General features: G+C 40.3%; 1 protein-coding gene across 4 annotated transcripts in view; it reads right to left on the bottom strand.

Annotated features, from left to right (window-relative positions):
- si:cabz01090165.1 (uncharacterized protein LOC100333421 homolog) overlaps positions 1–20,495 on the bottom strand; it is a 156,612-nt gene extending 136,117 nt beyond the window's left edge. For 3 of the 4 annotated variants that reach the window (XM_042743408.1, XM_042743409.1, XM_042743407.1), the window contains exon 1: positions 19,791–20,494. The gene's annotated coding sequence lies outside the window, so the exon portion shown is untranslated. Of the gene's footprint in view, positions 1–19,790 lie in introns of all 4 variants that reach the window. The other variant, XM_042743410.1, reaches the window with a different exon arrangement.
- Between the last annotated feature and the right edge of the window lie 869 nt (positions 20,496–21,364).

Raw genomic sequence — 21,364 nt, 5'->3', positions numbered from 1 at the left:
CTGTTTCCTTCTAAAACATTGTTTGTTTGTTTGTTTGTTTTTAATTGCACTGAATAAAAAAAAAAAAAAAAAAAAAACTTTGTTAACTAATATTTTTGTCAGTAATTTTGAGATTAACATGATTAGCAGATAAAATCAACAGGTTCAGAATTAAAAACTAAAATAAATAAATAAATAAAAAATCCCTCTATCCTGCATCTGTGTGTTCAGGTTGGTAAATCACATGTAATTCAGCTCGTCTAACTAAACTGAAAAGGACTTGGTTCGGTTGACCTTGATACTAATGTCTGAACAGAATTAGTTGTATTCCCTACAGCAGCGTCTGTCAGGATTTTTACTGATTTACTTCGTTGCCAGAGTTCATTAGGTCTGTACAGAGAAGTCCATGGCAGACGCTAAATATTTGCCAAGACCAATCCGCTTACAAGAGATTTCAGCACTCGCTGACTCGTAAGACTTATGAGATGTTGTGGGAAATCTTTCTTTTGTAAAGACTGCAGTCATGTCGGGACATTGTATTAGCGATAAAAGAGTTCCTGCTTCTCTGAATGTGGATGATCTGAATGTCAAAAGAAGAAATACAAAGTCTGAATCATAAATTATAACAATGATAGCTTAAAAGTGAAGCACAATACAACATTTAAACTGCCCAGCTGGGAAAATGAATTCTGCTAATGCAATAGCTCAGAAAAGGAAGGCAGTCATGGATGAGCACCACCATAAGCAATTGCATTTACTCTCCTTTAATAACCAAGAGCCAATGCAATCTCTATAATGACTTTATGAATATGTTATTCATTTGCACAAACTAGAAATCATATTTCTTAAAGTATAGTTCTTTCAAATAATAGTTATAGCAATCTACTAAATAAAATGTGCAGAGTAAGGCTTCGTCTAAACTCATCCAGATGCATTTGAAAACACCTTTCTCTATGTTTTGACCTTCCTTTCACACCAAGACAGTGCTTTTGCTCTCCAGAGCCAAAAAGGATTTAAATAATGACGGAAATACCAGTAAACTGCCTACTGTAAATTTTAGTTAATTGGATTTTTTAACATCAAGAAAAAAAAAAAAAAAAAAAAAGAGAGATTTTGAGCTCATGCAAACTGTTTTTTTTTTCTCTTTCTGTAATGGGTATTGAAGGAAGAGGACTCAAATGCGAGGGCAAAATGACAGTCTTTAATCAAACAAAGGAAAGCCACAGGAAAATCCAAATAAGGAGTACAAAAGGTGAAAACCAAGGCAGACCCGCAGGCTGGGTATAAGTAACACAGGAGACCTCTGTGGCTGGAACCACCAGCAGGCTGGCGAGGCGGAGGCTTGACCGGGCTCAGGGGAGATCCGGGGACCGAGCTCGCAGAGCGGGGAGGCCGCGGCGTTGGACAGCAGGTAAGGTTCTGTGGGGGTGCAAAGGGGTGAGCACAGAGACGAACGGGCAGGGATAGCAGATGACTAACCTAACCCCGACTAGACCGGACAGGACAGGACAATACTAATCTCTTGTGCAGACGGCAACAGCTTCATTAGGAGATAACAATCTGACAAAGAGACACGAGAACGAGAGGGTAGAAGTAGCCCAGATAACAAGGCAATATGAGAAGCAGGTGGAGGGGAAATTATCTTAATGAGAAGTGAAGTCAGCTGTGACACAGAAGCGAAGAGCGGGGGAGACAGGAGAGGAGAAACCAGCAGGGGGAGACAGAAAGAGAAAAGAGAGAGATAGAGACAGGATCATGACAAGACCATGACAGTACCCTCTCCTCAAAGAGCGCCTCCCAGCGCTCCAGCGGGGAAATGCTGGCGAGACCGGAGGAAATCATCAATGAGCGAGGGGTCCAGGATATCCTTAGGGGAGACCCAACTCCTCTCCTCAGGACCATACCCCTCCCAATCGACTAAGTATTGGTGACCACGACCCCGACGCCGCCTATCTATGATCCTGCGGACGGTGTAGACCGGGGAGTCTTCGATACGAACGGCAGAGAAAGAAGTGGGGGGGGGGGGGGAGCGGGAGACCGGTTTAATGCAGGAGACGTGAAACCACCGGGTGAACACGACGAAGATTTTGCGGCAACCGGAGTTTGACAGCGACAGGGTTAACGATCTTGATAATGCGGAACGGTCCGATGAAGCGGGGGGCCAGTTTACGGGAGTCAGACTGGAGGGGTAAATTAGATGTAGATAGCCAAACCCTCTGCCCCGCGACACATAGCGAGGACTTTTGACACGCGATCTATTAGCAGCCACGCACATGCGTCTCTTTGAACGACATAGTGCAGATTCACCCTCTTCCAGGTTCGCTTACAGCGACTGATAAAGGTCTGAACGGACGGGCAGTAAGAGTCGGTCTCTTGGGATGAAAATAAGGGTGGTTGATAGCCGAGGCAACCTTGAAAGGGAGAGATACCAGAGGCCGAGGAAGGGAGGGAATTATGAGCATACTCAGCCCAGGATAGCTGTTCGGCCCAAGACGAGGGATTGCGAAAGGCTAGACTGCGGAGCATGCGGGCAACAATCTGATTGGCTCGCTCGGCCTGGCCATTAGTCTGTGGGTGAAAACCCGAGGAAAGGCTAGCAGTGGCACCTATGAGACGGCAAAAAATTCTCTCCAGAACTGCGAGGCGAATTGCGGGGCCCTATCGGACACGACGTCGGTGGGCAAGCCATGAAACTTAAACACATTATCAATCATAATCTGGGCCGTTTCCTTAGCAGAGGGTAGTTTGGTAAGGGGAATGAAGTGCGCCGATTTAGAAAAGCGGTCGACTACCGTCAGGATGACCGTCTTAACGGCCGAGGGCGGAAGACCGGTGATAAAGTCGAGAGCGATATGGGACCACGGGCGAGAGGGAACAGGTAGCGGCCGGAGGAGACCAGCAGGTGGGGAATTGCCCGCCTTGGTCTGGGCACAAATATAGCAGGCGGCGATAAAACGGCGCGCATCACGTTCTAAAGAGGGCCACCAGAAACGCTGGCGGATAAATGCGATAGTACCTCGAACACCGGGATGAACCGCTAGTCTAGAGGAATGAGCCCATTGTAGAACTGCCAATCGTGTGGGAACCGGGACAAAGAGGCTGCCCCTAGGGCAGTTACGGGGAGTAGCGACGTGAGAGAGTGCGCGCTTAACCTGTTTCTCGATTCCCCAGACCGTAGCCCCCACCACCCGGCCGGGAGGAATAATCGCCTTTTGGGGGGTGCGGCCGATCGAGGGGTCGAAAAGTCGAGACAACGCGTCCGGCTTACCGTTCTTAGAGCCCGGACGGTATGAAATGACAAAATCAAAACGCGTAAAGAAAAGGGCCCAACGAGCCTGACGCGAGTTCAATCTCTTGGCGGAGCGAATGTATTCTAAATTGCGATGATCAGTCAAAACGATGAAAGGGACAGAGGACCCCTCTAACCACTGCCGCCACTCACCCAATGCCAAGCGGGATGGCGAGGAGCTCACGATTCCCGACATCGTAATTACGTTCCGGCGGGGGGAAAGGGCGGTGTGAGAAGTACGCGCAGGGGTGTATCTTATTATCCGACGCTGACCGCTGGGAAAGAACGGTTCCCACCCCTACCTCGGAGGCGTCGACCTCAAAGATAAACTGTCTTGAGCTATCTGGAGTGAGGAGGATGGGTGCGGACGTTAAAAAGGGTCTTTAGCCGGTCAAATGCCTCCTGCGCAGGACCGGACCAACCGAAACGAGACTTAACCGAAGTGAGGGCGGTGAGTGGCGCGGCCACCTGGCTGAAGTTGCGTATTAAGCGGCGATAGAAATTAGCAAAACCGAGAAAGCGCTGTAGCGAGACACGAGAATCCGGGACGGGCCAATCGAGCACGGCCTGGACCTTGGCAGGGTCCATACTGATCCCCTCTGCTGAGATAACGGAGCCTAGAAACGTTATAGACGAAGCATGAAAGGAGCACTTTTCGGCCTTAACAAAGAGTCGATTCTCGAGCAATCGTTGGAGAACGCGGCGAACGTGCTGCACATGAATCTGGAGAGAGGGCGAAAAAAATCAAAATGTCATCGAGATAGACAAAAAACGAATAAATTGAGCATATCCCGAAGGACGTCATTGATCAGAGCTTGAAAGACGGCGGGGGCGTTAACCAATCCGAAGGGAAGGACTCTATACTCGAAGTGGCCGAGGGGCGTGTTAAAGGCGGTCTTCCACTCGTCCCCCTCCCGAATGCGTACGAGATGGTAAGCGTTGCGTAGGTCGAGCTTGGTAAAGACTTTTGCCCCCTGCAGGATATCAAAGGCTGAGGACATCAGCGGCAGTGGGTAACGATTCTTAACAGTGATGTCGTTCAGCCCCCGATAATCTATGCATGGGCGCAAAGAGCCGTCTTTTTTCTTAACAAAAAAAGAATCCGGCGCCGGCAGGCGACGAGGAAGGGACGATTGTGCCGGCACTGAGGGACTCAGATAAATAATTCTCTAAAGCCTACCGTTCGGGAGCGGAAAGGGAGTAGAGCCTACCCCGAGGGGGCGTGGTCCCCGGGCGGAGATCAATAGCGCAGTCATACGGGCGATGGGGCGGAAGAGACATGGCTCGAGAACGGCTGAAAAACCCCCCGCAAATCGTGATACTCCTCCGGTACCCCAGTCAGATCTCCCGTCTCCTCCTGCAACACAGAAACAGAAGACACGGGGGGAACAGCCGAGGCTAAACACTTAACATGACATGACAACTTCCAGGACAAAACAGACCCCTTAGCCCAGTCAATGTGTGGATTGTGAAGTTCTAACCAAGGGTGCCCCCAGTACTAAAGGAGTAAAAGGAGACTGAAAAATAAAAAAGGAAATTGTCTCTTTATGGTTGCCAGAGATGGTCAGAGTTAATGAGATCGTCTGTTTCTGTACCCTAGGTAGGGCGCTGCCATCAAGGGCAAATAAAAGGGTGGAGTCTCTTAGCGGTGTGTGAGCGGAATACCTTGTTGGAGCGCCCACTTCTCATCCACAAAGTTTCCCTCGGCCCCAGAATCGATCAAGGCCGCACAGGAGGCTGACGACCCCGCCCACTGGAGATGCGCTGGAAGTGTCGTGCAGGAAGTGGAAGGGAAAGTGTTAGTGGTAGCGCTCGCCAGTAACCCTCCTCCTACTGGCGAGCGTTGGCTTTTACCGGACAGGAAGACACAAAGTGAGAGGCACTAGCACAGTACATACAGAGGCGGTTCTGAATCCTCCTCTGACGCTCCTTAGAAGAAATACGCAGGCCACCCAGCTGCAGAGGTTCAGGTTCAGAGTGGGAGGGGCTGACACGAGGGGCGACGAGAAAAGACTCTCCTCCAGGCAATGAGCACGACGGCGTTGGTCAAAACCGTCTCTCCACACGGATGGCCAGGTCGATTAGATCGTCGAGCCGGGTAGGGATCTCACGAACGACGACCTCGTCCCGTACCTCAGGAGACAAGCCCTCCAGGAAGCGAGCGGTCAGGGCGGGTTGATTCCACCCGCAGGTGGTAGCGAGGGTCCGGAATTCAATGGAGAAATCCGGCACGGATCGTCTCCCCTGCCGAAGTGTGGAAAGCCGACGGGAAGCCTCCTCTCCATAGGCGGAGCGGTCGAAGACCCGGATCATCTCCTCCTTAAAACGCTCAAAGCTTGAGATGCACTCCGCCTCAGTCTCCCAGTTGGCCGTTCCCCACTCGCGAGCTCGCCCGTGGAGGAGTGAAAGAACAAAAAGCAACCTGGGCTCTCTCCTTAGCATATGTGAAGGGCTGGAGAGAGAAGACCACCTCGCACTGAGTAAGGAAGGCGCGGCACTGTGTTGGCTCACCCGAATAGGCCGGAGGATTATTTATCCGAGGCTCCGTCTGAACAGGAGGACACTGAGAGGCGGACGGCTGGAGACGGAGGTTGTGAACCTGGCTGGACAGCTCGGACATCTGGGCGGCCAAAGAACCGACGGCGTGTCGGGTAGCAGAGATGTCCTCCTCATGCTTACCGAGGAGGACGCCCTGGTGCTCAACGGCGGTCTGGAACGGGCTGCCACTCGCTGAGTCCATCATATGGGTCAGATTGTTCTGTAATGGGTATTGAAGGAAGAGGACTCAAATGCGAGGGCAAAATGGCAGTCTTTAATCAACAAAGGAAAGCCACAGGAAAATCCAAATAAGGAGTACAAAAGGTGAAAACCAAGGCAGACCCGCAGGCTGGGTATAAGTAACACAGGAGACCTCTGTGGCTGGAACCACCAGCAGGCTGGCGAGGCGGAGGCTTGACCGGGCTCAGGGGAGATCCGGGGAACGGAGCTCGCAGAGCGGGGAGGCCGCGGCGTTGGACAGCAGGTAAGGTTCTGTGGGGTGCAAAGGGGTGAGCACAGAGACGAACGGGCAGGGATAGCAGATGACTAACCTAACCCCGACTAGACCGGACAGGACAGGACAATACTAATCTCTTGTGCAGACGGCAACAGCTTCATTAGGAGATAACAATCTGACAAAGAGACACGAGAACGAGAGGGTAGAAGTAGCCCAGATAACAAGGCAATATGAGAAGCAGGTGGAGGGGAAATTATCTTAATGAGAAGTGAAGTCAGCTGTGACACAGAAGCGAAGAGCGGGGGAGACAGGAGAGGAGAAACCAGCAGGGGGAGACAGAAAGAGAAAAAGAGAGAGATAGAGACAGGATCATGACAAGACCATGACACTTTCGTTAAAACAAACTAAGCAAAATGCACTTATTTTATTTATTTATTTCAGAAAACAAGACTTAATATCTGATTTGACATAATTTATTAAGTCTCGTTTTCTAAAAAAGTAAAAAAATCATTTAAAAAAATAAAATTCTCAGCTCATCTAAACAAAACACTTAAAAAAAAGAAAAATCTCATTCTCAATCAAAAGTAAATCAAACAAAACTTAAGCATGTTTATATATTTGTACTGTAAAAACAATACAAAATTACTAAGCAAAAATATTGTACCAATTGATATCTATGTGCATATCTGTATATCCTGTTATGTGCTATTCATTTTCACAAGCAAACAAAACAGGTTTACCTTACAATCTTCATATTATGTTCCTACAAATATTTTGCAGACACTGCAGCAAAACATGATGACAGTTGCATTTTATACATCTAATGGCTGTTTTGCTAATAAAATGGTTGTGCCAGAAGAGCAGAGTGAGAATAGTATTATATCTGGTCTCTCGGTATCATCTCAGTGAGCTTTTATTACTGTTTATGCATGCACAGTAAGACAATTTTAGCATTTTCTGATGTTTCAGTGTGGACCTATATAGAAAAGCTAGTGTGGATGGAGAGCATTTTGAAATGAAAACACTGTTCCAGGAAACTGAACATCATGATCATACTTCTGGATTGCAAGCAATAATGCTGTAAAATAATGTTCAGTTTCTTGCACAGACTGATTGTTTCGCTTCACAAGACCTCAGTGTATCTTCAGGAGCCACAAGGATTCATTCTGTGTTGCCTGTATGTGCTTTTTCGACTCTCAAAGTGACGGTAGCCATTAATTGCATTATATGAATCACCAAGGAGTTTCAGCTAAAAAATCTTATTTGCTGTTCTACTGAAGAAAACGAGTCACCTATATTTTGGATGGCCAAATGGTGAGACAATTTACAGCAAACTTTCATTTTTAGGTGAACTATCCCTTTTACACATACATAGTCTAAACATACAGCCTGCTATTCACAATGTTGTGACTATTTCATTGATTGCAGCATGAAGCATTGGGAGGTGTTCTTAGAAAGCTTTAAACCTGTAACTCTACAAATGCATAGTGGGAATGTTGTCCTCTGTGCAGGACGTGGCTCAAACTCGGCCAGGTTAAGTAGGTCCATTAACTCAACCCGGCAATGAAAAGACACTTTCACCTTGAGAGTCTCGAAGAGCAATGAAGCCATGAGCAGCACGCTATTAGCTACTTGTAATGAGCCGAAACAATATCTGTCAGTCTACAATGAGTAAGAAAGAAATCTGTAAATTAAAGCCCTGGTGCATTTTTAATTCATCTTTAAACATTAATACTTGCCTGCACATGTCCACATACAGTACAAATGATCTTCTCACCTAACAACCATCTGTGTTGCCTAATGGCTTTAATAATCAAATGGTTGCAAAGCAGCCAGACAAATCACCCAGCGTAACAGCATGCAAATCTGTTTCCAATACTTGGCCTACTTTGCAGGATTTATTATTTTACAAACCGACTTCATGTTTGACACAAAAAGCCAATTTCCCATTTCCTTCCCCTTAAATAGATCGTTCAGCCAAATTTAGGCACCCTCGAGTTGTACAAGTTTCTTTCTTCTGCAGAACAATGTGTTAAAGAATGTCGGTAATCAAACAGTTTCTGGTCCACACTGACTTCTATAGTATTTTTGCCATATTATGGTAGTCTATGGGGACCAACATTCTTCCAAATATCTTCTATGTTCAACAGATGATGGAAACTCAGGTTTGGAACAACTTGAGGGTGAGTAAAGGATGACACATACATTTTTGGGTGTACTATCCCTTTAAGACTCATTAGTAACTTCTAAATAATGGTTCATTCTGTGATAGTATGGAGTATACATTAGGTATTTGTCTTTTAAACCCAACTAAACCTTTTCTGACTCATTATAGCACTATGGTAGTCTGTAGATAATCGAAATATCATCATCATGACTGCATCTGTTGTCATAGTCACCGCATCAACATTAATTATTATTGCACAAGCCATTTCATTGTATCTGGCATCATCAGTCATATAAAGCCCATGCTTTCTGCTCATTTCCCGACAGCCTTCCCTGCTGAATGATTATGAATTTGTAAATATGAGTCACATCTGACAGACGACTGCCGTATGCTCTGTGGAGGAGAAAGAAATGCTAAAAGCAGAGAATGAGGAGAGCAAGCGGCCGACAGCAGCTCTCATGCAGTGTTTGGTTCACAGGTAAAGAAGGCCAAAGAAAGGCAGCAGTTAAAATCCATTAGCCACGGGACGTGTTCCCGCACTGACACAGGAAGTGAGGTAATCAAATGCTGAGAAGATGATTGACCGGCTATTTTGGGCAAACCTTCCTGCGGGAAGAGGCTGTTACAGCACGCTGTGTTTGTCGGAATCTGAGGCCATAAATGAGCTGCAGATTTAAGACTTTTTAAAAGACCTTTTTAAGGCCAAGTGAAGAAAATGAAAAAACCATCAGTCAACACAGTCGAATAAAGTTAATGCATGTAATTGAGAAACTGAAGCAAGGTTTACTATGAGTTCATTTAAATTTGATACATTCTGCATTGTACAGTGTAGCTATCGACATGCAACCGGATCCTAATTGTCTTTAATCCCACACTATAATGCTCATTTGGCATCTTCTGAAGCAGTTTAAAGAAAACACTGTGTTGATGGACTATGAGAGGATTGATTCACACTGTCTCTACAAATAGAGCTGTCTATCACACAGCCGCACTTACCGTAGCACGATGCATTAATAAACATCTCTCTGTCGCCAACAATCAGGCCAAGTACATCACCATTAGTTTTCAAGCATGATGCATGTCAACAGGAGGTGCAGAAATCATGAACATATTCACTGAGCATAACCAGATACAACCGATTCACTGATGCACCGGGTAAAATGAGATGTCCGGCAGTGAGAACAGGTATATTCCATTAGGCATGTGTCACTTTTGTTGCGCATTGCATGGAAAGTTTGACCTTTCATTTTCTTGTTTACTACTATCATCCCACAAATGCATTGTTTTGTGTAACGACTCAATGTGATATATGAATAATACAAACATTATGAAAAATTCTCTCCATTATTAAATACATACGAGGCAAACTGTGGCGGTAAGTAAATGTTTCTGTGGAAGAACCAATCATGTCCAGTCATGCAGTAATGCTCATAAAGATATTCATGCATTGTTGCATGCTTCTCCTCTGTATTAAGATTTCAGAACATTAACTTCAAACAAGTCATTATGTTTTAATAAATGAGCTAAATGAGGATATCTTGTTAGAGCGTGGGCAAATCTTGCATGGCTGTGCTTTATGTTTTCAGATCACAGAGGCAGACAGACAATCATAAACTCACTAAAAACTGCTAATACAGGGAGAAGAAACATACCGTAAGGCAAATAAATTCTCACTTTCTCAAACCTGCACTATAAATATGTCTTTGTAATGTTTTGCAGTAAAAAAAAATAAATAAATAAATAAATACAAATAATAATAATGCAATGAATGAAGGAATAAATACATAAATAAAACAGCATAGTAATTGGTTACATTGCCATATGTTGGAGAAATTAGTTAATTGTAGAATAAAATGTAATTTTACTGTAGGAGCAAAATATATATATATATATATATATATATATATATATATATATATATATATATATATATATAAATTGTAATTGATAATTTTTACCATTACTATTTTTACTAATTTACTATAAATTATTTATTTATTTATTTTAATTCTCATCAGTGGGAGGAAAAAAAATAAAAAATAAAATGTGAATATAAATCTGTTTTGTTTTCCAGTATAAATATCAAAAAGTTTACTTGAGGAGCAAAATTACTTAAGATAGTAAGTCTTATTTTCTTAAAAAAAAAAAAAAAAAATCCTAAATTTTGTTCCTGCCTTCTTGGCTTAAGATAAGAAAAAGAGAGAGAGAGCGAGAGAGATTAAATAATCTTGTTTTGCCTTTAAATTAAGGTCATTAATCTTCCTCTATTGGCAGATTTGGATTGGATTGCTCCTCAATCCATTCAAGAATGTTTAGATATTTATACTAGAAAACAAGTATACTAACTAGGCCTATACTAACAAAGATACTAACTAACAAAGATTTAGTTTTTAACAGACTTTTTACAGTGTTTTCCTCACTGTTCTCATATCCTTTACAGTTTAACCACTTGGTCAAATGCACATAAAAGCAGAGGTTTCCAACATAAACCTGTTTACACACACACTCAGTGGTTACAAGTTTGAGACGGGACTATTTTTACCTCCTTGTCAACACCCAACCCTGTGTTCTGTTCACACTACAGTGATTGAGATAATTGGTTGTTGTTTAGCAGAGTAGACATTCAAAGACAACCACCCTTCCTTCCCTCTCCCATGCCTCACAATGCCCTGGCATTACACACAGTAAGTGTTCCACCCACAGGCATTAGCTATTAGTGCTCACCATTCCCAAAGCCTCTTCCAGAGTGCTGAGTAAGAGCACTGTTTACACTGCAGATGCATGAAAAAATGATCAGCAGAAGAAAGAGCGGGAGGACAGGAGGGAAGCCTTCCCCAGGCAGTGTAAATGCAAGACGAGAGCTATATTGTGGAATAAGAACAAGATGTTAAAGCAGGAGAGGAGAGAATGAATGGATGGATGGACTGTACAAGTAGAACATTTCACTGTATGCCCAGAAACCTTTTATGTGATAGTAGGGATGCCAAAAGCACCACTATTACTTCAGTGCTAAAATATGAAATGTAATAGTGCCATTCTTTTCCGAAGCATCAGTAGCAGACTGACTGATATGTAGCTGCTTTCGAATGCTCACATGCATATTTTCATGCATGCTCTGGAAAGAGCATTTACTGCCTCTGCAATGCATGTCTTGCACAAAATAAAATAAAATAAAATAAAATAAAATAAAATAAAATAAAATAAAATAAAATAAAATAAAATAAAATAAAAGCTATGGCCACTCAGTAAGCAGCACCTCATTGTTAATTCACAATGAGGCACAAAGTCATTTTCCAGAATCTTCACTTTCTCTGCTCCTATCTGGTGAAATGTGCTTCCAACTGTTGAGACCATCACAACTTTCCAGAAGCAACTGAAAACATATTTTCTGACAGAATTTAACCACTCCACATCCCTAAACTAATACTACGAATGTTGTTGGCTATGTGACAAATTTAACCCAGGTTCATTGGAAAAGGTACCTGTGGCGACATTTCTGCAACACCGTTATTACATACCTTACTGCATGTTTCAAGTCCAGTGAGTGGTGCCAAAATGCATGCTCAATATGTGACCGTGCCATGGCATGTTTTCGTTATGCTGGTACAGGCACATACTGCTGTGCTTTATTACATACCCAATAATGTTAATGAATGCAAAAGTAATATAAAAAATATAAAGCTGCAAGCAGCGATTACCGGGGTTCAAGCACATTAAGGCTTCTGAGGTGGTCTCGGCCAACCTGGATGTATGGATGACAGTTAAACACATCCAAAATGGAGAACAGGCTAACAGACAGACACACACACTGAAAGTAAATTATTAGACTAATATATTAATACTCTATAAGCATATGCACACACACACACACACACACACACACACACATATACAAAGACAAAGACACACATACATGCACACACATTTTGTTGCAGATATAGGTATTTGAAATAAGTGATAAGTGACAATAAACTTATTGCAAGTCTTCTCTTTTTAAGAGTTTAGATGTCATTTTCAGGTTAAACTGTAATCATAATGTGGCCAAATTGTAAAAACTGATATATCTGTATGAACAAAATGGAAAACGTTGACTCAGTGAGATTTAAAATGTTATAACAGTTAATTTATTAATGTTTTGGCATGAATTCATGAAACCTTTGAACAGTACTGTTTAACTTAGCTGAATGAGACCATTAGTGGTCTTTCGCTGCCATCTAGTGGTTATAAAATGCATTTACTCAAACAACACTGTGTTTTTAAACATAACTGTTATAGTGTTATTTTTTTGCCCAATCTTTCTTAAATTTTGCATGCTTGTTTAGAATGAAATTATGCATTAATTTTACACAGTTTTGATAATTTGTGGGCTTTCTGTTTGTATTAATAGGCCTTTGTGTACACTATGAAAAGAACATATTAAAAAATTACTGGTTTATAGTTGTCCAAATTCAATTGTTCAACATGTTTTTGATAATTATTGACCTTCAGAGTCTAGAGAATTGTACTTCAGTGGTTTTATTGATTTTCAGCTTAAAGCCTTGGATTAGTTTGCCAAACTAACTTTTTAAAATAATCTTGAATATTTAATTAACAGCTTTATTGACAACATTGGTCCCAGAGGCAAAGTTGTTCAGAATGACGACATCTATCATATGATATTAAGATCTAGTGTTTGTGTGAACATATGAGCATTTTCAACCAATTTGAGGCCATTTACCATATAAATCTTTTGTTTTTGAGGCCTTTTCTACTGTGATAGCACCACCTATGGTTCGATTTCCATGAAACTTTGCATGCTTGTTCAGAGTCATCTGACACATGTTTTCACCAAGTTTCGTAAAGTTTTGAGTTTTCATTTAGGTTTTATAGGCTTTTGGGTAATTTGGCCACGCCCCTTTTCTAAATTAAGATGTTATAGCTAACCAAAGTACAAAATTCAAAAATTTTTTGATAATTATTGATCTAGAGAGTCCCGAGAATCGTTCTGTAGTGGTTTGATCGAGATTAAGAGAAAAACCTAGGACTAGTTTGCAAAAGTAAGTTTTTAACTTATTTGTGAATATTTAATGAACGATTTGATTGACAGCATTAGGCCCAGAGGCAAAGTTGTTCATAATGAGGAGATCTATTTTAAGATATGAAGATCTAGTGTTTGTGTGAATATATGAACATGTTCTGCAATTTGAGGTCATTTTCTGTAGAAATCTTGTGTTTTTTGATGCCCTCTTAACTGTTATAGCGCCACCTATGGTCCGATCTCCATGAATCTTTGTATGCTTGTTAAAAGTCATCTGATACATGTTTCCACCAAGTTTCATAAAGTTTTGAGTTTTCATTTAGGTTTTATAGGCTATTGGGTATATTTGGCCACGCCCCTTTTAAAAATGACCCAGTTATAGCTAACCAAAGGACAAAATTCAAAATTTTTTTGATAATTATTGATCTAGAGAGTCCACAGAATATTACTGCAGTAGTTTGGTTCCAATCGGGCGAAAAACCTAGGACTAGTTCGCAAAAGTATGTTTTTAACATAATTATGAATAATTAATGAACGATTTGACTGACAGTAATGGTTCTTGAGGCAAAGTTGTGCATTATGAGGAGATCTTTCAAATGATATCCATATTGCATGGATATGTGAAACACCTAGTGATTACAGAGCCAAAAAACTCATTAGCGCCAACTAGTGGCCGATTTCTTTCAAAATTCTTACAGACCTTTCCGGCCCTGAGACGAACATCCCCACCAAGTTTCGTTCCGATCAACCTCCGTTAACCTTGTCTAATAGTTGCTTAAATTTCATTGGCCAATGGCGGCCATGTTTTTTGAGATACACGAATGTCCTCATAGGCTATACAGCCCCTTCAGACAAAGAAACTGCATACCAATTTTCAAGTCGATCGGACCAACCATTGCCTAGTTATAGCTATTTATGTGTTTTTTCTGTCTTATAGCGCCCCCAAGTGGCAGAGGTGCGCAATTTTTTTTTATTTGACCAAAGATTGAGCTTATACAAGTGTGTACCGAGTTTGATGAAGATATCTCATTCCATTCAAGAGTTATAGCTAAAATAACATTTGGCTAACGTTAGCATAGATGCTTTTTGGCGTCCTGTTTCGCGTAAGAATCAAAATTTCAACTTTTTTTTGATAATTATTGATAATGAGTGTCCAGAGAATATTTCTGCAGTGGTTTGGTTCTGATCGGGTGAAAAACCTAGGACTAGTTCGCAAAAGTAGGTTTCAGATATAACTCAATTTTGCGGAAAAACCGTGCGTCGCAGAGCAAAAATTTCGGACTCAACTTTTGTTCGGACTGACCCAAGGATTACAACGATGTAAAGTTTTTGAGTCTACGTCAAACGGTTTACGACTGCGGGCCAAAAATGTCTGAAATTTTTGTATTTTGCGCTGTAGCGCCCCCGTTAGGCCGATTAGGCCGGTACTTTGCGCCTGAGTAGCGAGCAAGACTACTACCTTTTGACCAAGTTTCAGCTCTCTAGGCCTTACGGTTTGGGCTGCCCGTTCAGTTTTAAGGCGGAAGAATAATAATAATAATAATAATAATAATAAAAATCCTAACAATTACAATAGGGTTTCAGCACTGCTTCCACGAAACCCTAATAAAAAATACATCTGCTGATGCAACCATCAGTGGGTTTGAGCTGTTCTGTCAAACTGTAGTTTCACGGGATTCGCACTGGAGCACCACAGAGCTACTGAGCAAATCTACTGCATTAGAAAACACATACATATTAAGATTATTAAGATGTATATGTGATGCAAGTTTTTTTTTTTTTTTTTTTTTTTTGTAAGAAGAAGCACTTATTTCCAACAAGCCTGGGTAGGACAAATTGCTTCAGATCGTCTAATTTATGTTGCTTGCATAATTGCATAAATGTAAATTAAATTTCTTAATAATTGCATCATTATATTAATATAAACCATATAATGTTTATTGTAGTAATATTGATTTTTATAACGAAAAATATCATATGACTTTTAATAATAATAATAATAATAATAATAATAATAATAATAAAAGAAGAAAATTTATATATATATATATATTTTTTTTTCTTCTTTTTTTTCTATATATATATATATATATATATATATATATATATATATATATATATATATATATATATATATATATATATATATATAGATAAATAGATAGATAGATATAGATAGATATAGATATATAAAGGCAATTTCAAATATTCACCAAACAAATCAACATGAGCAATCAGCCCTGCTCCAGCTGACATACATCTGCTATTTGGTGGGAGGGGACAGAAATAACATCCAAACGATGCAAGATTAGCAGAGAACTATGATCAAAGGATCAAATAATGGCAAGTGTGGTCTGAACACCATGATTAACATCCTTGCACTTCAGGAAAAGCTAGAGATGAAAGAATCGAGAGAAATTGTTACTGACTATGAGAGCGGTGAGAATGAACAATAAAGCCAGACAGGGAGGAAGGCTGATATGCAGTGACATCAGACTGCTGTATATGTAGAGAAACTCTTTGTTTGGAGGGACAAGGGATGTTTAGACAAAATTTGGGTGCCAAGGAGAGCGATTCGTTGTGATTATTTTTAACAACTAAGTTGCGTCATTGTGCATTATCAACACACTGTCATTGACCCACATCCAAAGCACAAATCCACAGCCTTCATGATCCTGTAAGTTACCCAGCAGCACACACACTCAAGCAGGCCAAGAGTATGGGTGGTTGCGTAAACAGGATTGCAGGATGGCACCAGGCAGAACAGAGGCATGAGAGAGGGCTTGCTTTGCCTCAGGGTCGCCAGATTCAGAGTAATAGACTCCCACTCTGTAATTCCCAGAGAGCTGACAGAGTGGCCATGTCATATTGAGGTAGCTGACTGACTGTAGACAGAAACACAGAAAGAGAGAGAGAGCTCGTGTTCTCGAAAAATGTCAACAACTGCATTGAAAATGTGCAGAAAGCATTCATTGGTGACCTTTTTTCAAGCTCCAAATTTAACCAAGCTGCCAGAAGCAAGGCCGTCAATTGTAATATGTGCAAAGCTTGACTGCAATGCTAGAAATCTGATCAAAAGACTGACATGTTAGTACAAACTGATCTTCATGAGAATAAAGCATATTTTATCCAAAGCCTCTTAGTCAAAATCAAGTAGATGCCAACAAAGTTTTGTACAACAAAGTATATAAAGTGGTGTGAAGTAAGGAATGTCTGTATAATATAGAATGAGCTGAGCTGATCTCGAATAATGCTAATGTATCTAAGATAAACATGTGGGTGGATGGTTTAATTGAAACCTTTTATGAATTTTAATTAAAAGCATTATAATTTACCACTAAAAAGTGAGTATAGCTACATTAGAAGCTATTTCTACCTGACCTATAACCATTAAAAGTACATTTGTTGCTGTAACAGAATGCAGTCACGATGAGTGTATAAATAATAAATAGCACACTCACACACACGTGTATATATATATATATATATATATATATATATATATATATATATATATATATATATATATATATATATATATATGTATATAAATAAATTAAGTAATATTTTTCACTTGAATTAAGTAGTAGTAGTTAGAGAGTTTGACTCCTAACCCTAAGGTTGTGGGTTCAAGTCTCGGGCCGGCAATATCACAACTGAGGTCCCCTTGAGCAAGGCACCGAACCCCCAACTGCTCCCCGGGCACCGCAGCATAAATGATACTCACTGCTCCGGGTGTGTGTTCACGGTGTGTGTGTGTGTGTGTTCACTGCTGTGTGTGCACTTTGGATGGGTTAAATGCAGAGCACAAATTCTGAGTATGGGTCACCATACTTGGCTGTATCTTACCTAACATAAATAAATAAATACATATATAAGCTTATCTAATATATATATATATATATATATATATATATATATATATATATATATATATATATATATATATATATATATATACTGTATATATACAGTACAGACCAAAAGTTTGGAAACATTACTATTTAATGTTTTTGAAAGAAGTCTCTTCTGCTCATCAAGCCTGCATTTATTTGATCAAAAATACAGAAAAAAACAGTAATATTGTGAAATATTATTACAACTCAAAATAATAGTTTTCTATTTGAATATACTTTAAAAAAAAATAATTTATTCCTGTGATGCAAAGCTGAATTTTCAGCATCATTACTCCAGCCTTCAGTGTCACATGTAACATCCAGTCTATCACATGATCATTTAGAAATCATTCTAATATTCTGATTTATTATGAGTGTTGGAAACAGTTCTGCTGTCTAATATATTTGATGAATAAAAGGTTAAAAAGAACTGCATTTATTCAAAAAAAAAAAAAAAAAAAATCTAATAATATATATATTCTAATAATATATTTTCTTTACTATCACTTTTTATCAATTTAACACATCCTTGCTGAATAAAAGTATTGATTTTAATTAAAAAAAGAAAGAAAAAAAATTACTGACCCCAAATTACTGACCAGTAGTGTATATTGTTATTACAAAATATTTATATTTTAAAAACATAGCTTCTTTTTTTTTTTTTTTTTTTTTTTTTTTTTTTTTTTTTTATTCATCAAAGTATCCTAAAAAAGCATCACATTTTCTGAAAAAAATATTAAGCAGCAGACACTGTTTCCAACTTTGATAATGAATCATCATATTAGAATGATTTCTAAAGGATCATGTGATAATGATCCTAAAAATTCAGCTTTGCATCACAGAAATAAATGATAATTTAAAGTATAATAAATTTAAAAACAATTATTTTAAATTGTAATAATATATCACAATATTACATTTTTTTTCTGTATTTTTGATCAAATAAATGCAGGCTTGATGAGCAGAAGAAACTTCTTTCAAAAACATTAAAAATAGTAATGTTTCCAAACTTTTGGTCTGTACTGTATATATATATATATATATATATTTCTGTGCATTAATTAATATATATATATATATATATATATATATATATATATATATATATATATATATATATATGGCTACAGCTTATTATTTATTAATTTATTGTATTTAATTAAATAATTTTTCTAATAATTTAATAATTTATTTTATTGTTTAATATTTTCTGTTGTTTATTGTTTAATTATTATAAAATAATTATTTAATTAATTATATGTTGATATTTTAATATTATTGAAAAATATATTTTAGCCAGATAACACAGATAACAGTTTGGCTTTAGTTGCTCGTGTTGTTTTTTTCACTGACAGAGATTAAAGGGAAAGCTACCCGAGTCTCACAATCTCACACAGACACACAAACACACACTAAAAGGGCAGTAATTACAAACATTTCCACAGCATATCATACATCCACTAGGTGTGGCACACAGTGGCATACCAATTACTGGACACAGAGAGACCAGTCTGCTAATAATGGAGTCTAATCAGTTCATTTTTGGAAATCACATTGTGATTCATATCTAATAACAGCAGGCACCACTGATGATTCTTCACTTGGCAGCCAATCTATTTTTGGCTGAGAGAAATAGCAGTATTGGGATGCACAGCAGCAGCACTGCTGTCTGTCACATGGCAACAGAGCAAAGCAATGCTAGTTCAGGTCATAGTTCCTGAGAATGTTAGATTTCTGTCAAATATGACCTTCAGAATCATTTTACCCGGCTTTCTCTCTTTTTCTCACTCGCTCTTTGTGTGTTAGTGTAGGTGTGTGAGACAGGAAAAGAAAAGTACAGTGTGACAGACCGATTAATTAAACATTTCACAGCACCTCTTCATGCACAGCGCAAGTCGACCCAAGCATTGACAAATGCCTGATTGGCATTCACACCTTAATTTGACTTCAAACCGACACAATCTGATCACACCCCTATGCATATTCTTAAAATACCTCAATTAAAATAAAAATGCATATGCATTTCACAGCCACAGGCTCGGGAAGACTTCCCTCGCGTCTCTAACAGTATCGGGTGCTGTCCGTGGTCCTGAAACCCGCTCGATCCCATCAAACTCTTCCCTTTTTCATTACACTACGAGATTTCGCTCGGAAACTGAAGCTAAAACACTTCACAAACTAATCGTCTGAGCGAAAATCGCATTTTTAAAAAGCATAAAGGCGCAATTACCGCCACATGATTTTCCTTGCACGCAGCAGATCGATGCTATCCATCTAACAGCCTCTCATTTTTCTCGCATGCCTCCATGAAAGACAGTTCAAGCGCATCTCTCATCCATTACCCACTGAAAAGGTCACGGATACACTAAACCAAAGTCTTGCGTGTGACAATATGCCCCATTTAGACCGCGCACCCTCATGCAGCGCCCTTTATAAGGTAAGCCTACCTTGTTTTTCGATCTCGGGCTTAACTTTGCTCTTCAGACGGGTCCGAGGGATCCTACAGCCGACGGAACTCTCAGACGAGTTAACAGCCGAAGATCATCGTCCACCGCGCGATCACAGTAGCGCTACGAGAGTGTTTTCCAGAGCTCTGATGCATCGCCGTCGTTCTCCGGAACGGTTCATTTATTACGCACGATGTCCTTGACAAGTATCCACATCACACTGAACCACTGAAACGGCGCTGCCATATGCACGCAAACGTAGTTGTTCTGCACAAAAGGATAAAAGTCACCTAATCCAAGCGATCACTGGAAGTCCTCGCCTGTGCACCAGTATATCCAAACATTATCCCAAGTCATACGCAACCCCGATGAATTATTCCCGTCCGCCGGGTGTTGAGAGACTCTCCGATGAGAGAAGCGTTTCTTTCCTCTCCTCCAGACGTCTATTGAGCTGCGTGCGCGCTGTTTTGCAGTTCAGCCGCCCGGTAGGCTAAATGGGAGTGGTGAGGAGAAAAGCGCCGCAGACACGCCTCGCGCTGCCCACCGACCGACGCGCGGGAGAGGCGCTATCTGGACATGCTGCACAAATCCAAATGTTCTTGAGATGCTTCTTTAGCTTTGTTGCAGCCAGGTGTGAGATGACTTTCAGAGACGTCAAATGCGAAATGTGTGTGTGTGAGAGTGTGCGTGCGTGTGTGTGTGTGTATTTGTGTGTGTGTTTGAGAGAGAGAGAGAGAGAGAGAGAGAGAGAGAGAGACCACGTTGAATTTTAAATTGTTCATAAAATTCTAAAATATGGATTTGTACTACTTTTTTAAAGTATATGCATGCACGTTTTTGTTGCATATATATGTGTTCTTGATTCAATGCAAACACTATGCTTTGTCAATACATTGTAACAATTGTTATGCCAATAAAGCCCATATTGAATTGTGTGTGTGTGTGTGTGTGTGTGTGTGTGTGTGTGTGTGTGTGTGTGTGTGTGTGTGTGTGTGTGTGAGAGAGAGAGAGAGAGAGAGAGAGAGAGAGAGAGAGTCAAATGTCCCCATGAGGACAGTAAAACCTGAAATCAGCTGAGGCCAGGCACCATCCTCACCAGGAAACTGCTTAATAAACATACTAAATAATGTTTCATCAAAATTGTGTGGTTGCTGTGAGGGTTAGATTTAGCAGCTAACATTAGATGTGTATGAAACAGTAGAAGTCAGTGGAAAGTCCTCGCGTGATGATGGTCTCTCTCTCTCTCTCTCTCTCTCTCTCTCCCTGTGTGTGTGTGTGTGCAGGGTAGGGTCTGTGAGCTCTGGAGGTGATCCTGCATTTAAATTACAGCAAATACAGTACGTGAACTGAATGGGTGTTTCATTTGCAAAACGTGCTGGGAATTCTCATTCCTGGCTTTTGGTGAAGGGATGCTAAAAGTTCAGTGCTCAGGTGTTAAATATGTAGAAATTCTCTGTACACATTCCTGCTAGCGTTTCACTGAGACTGGTTCAACTGTATTTTTTGATAGTTTTTTTAATTGTTGTAATTGTATTTTTGCTGGGGTCAAATTGATCCCCAGTAACTTTACGATA

Source organism: Cyprinus carpio, chromosome B18, assembly GCF_018340385.1.
Source record: "Cyprinus carpio isolate SPL01 chromosome B18, ASM1834038v1, whole genome shotgun sequence".
NCBI lineage: Eukaryota > Metazoa > Chordata > Actinopteri > Cypriniformes > Cyprinidae > Cyprinus > Cyprinus carpio.
This window is presented reverse-complemented; position numbering and strand designations above follow the sequence as displayed.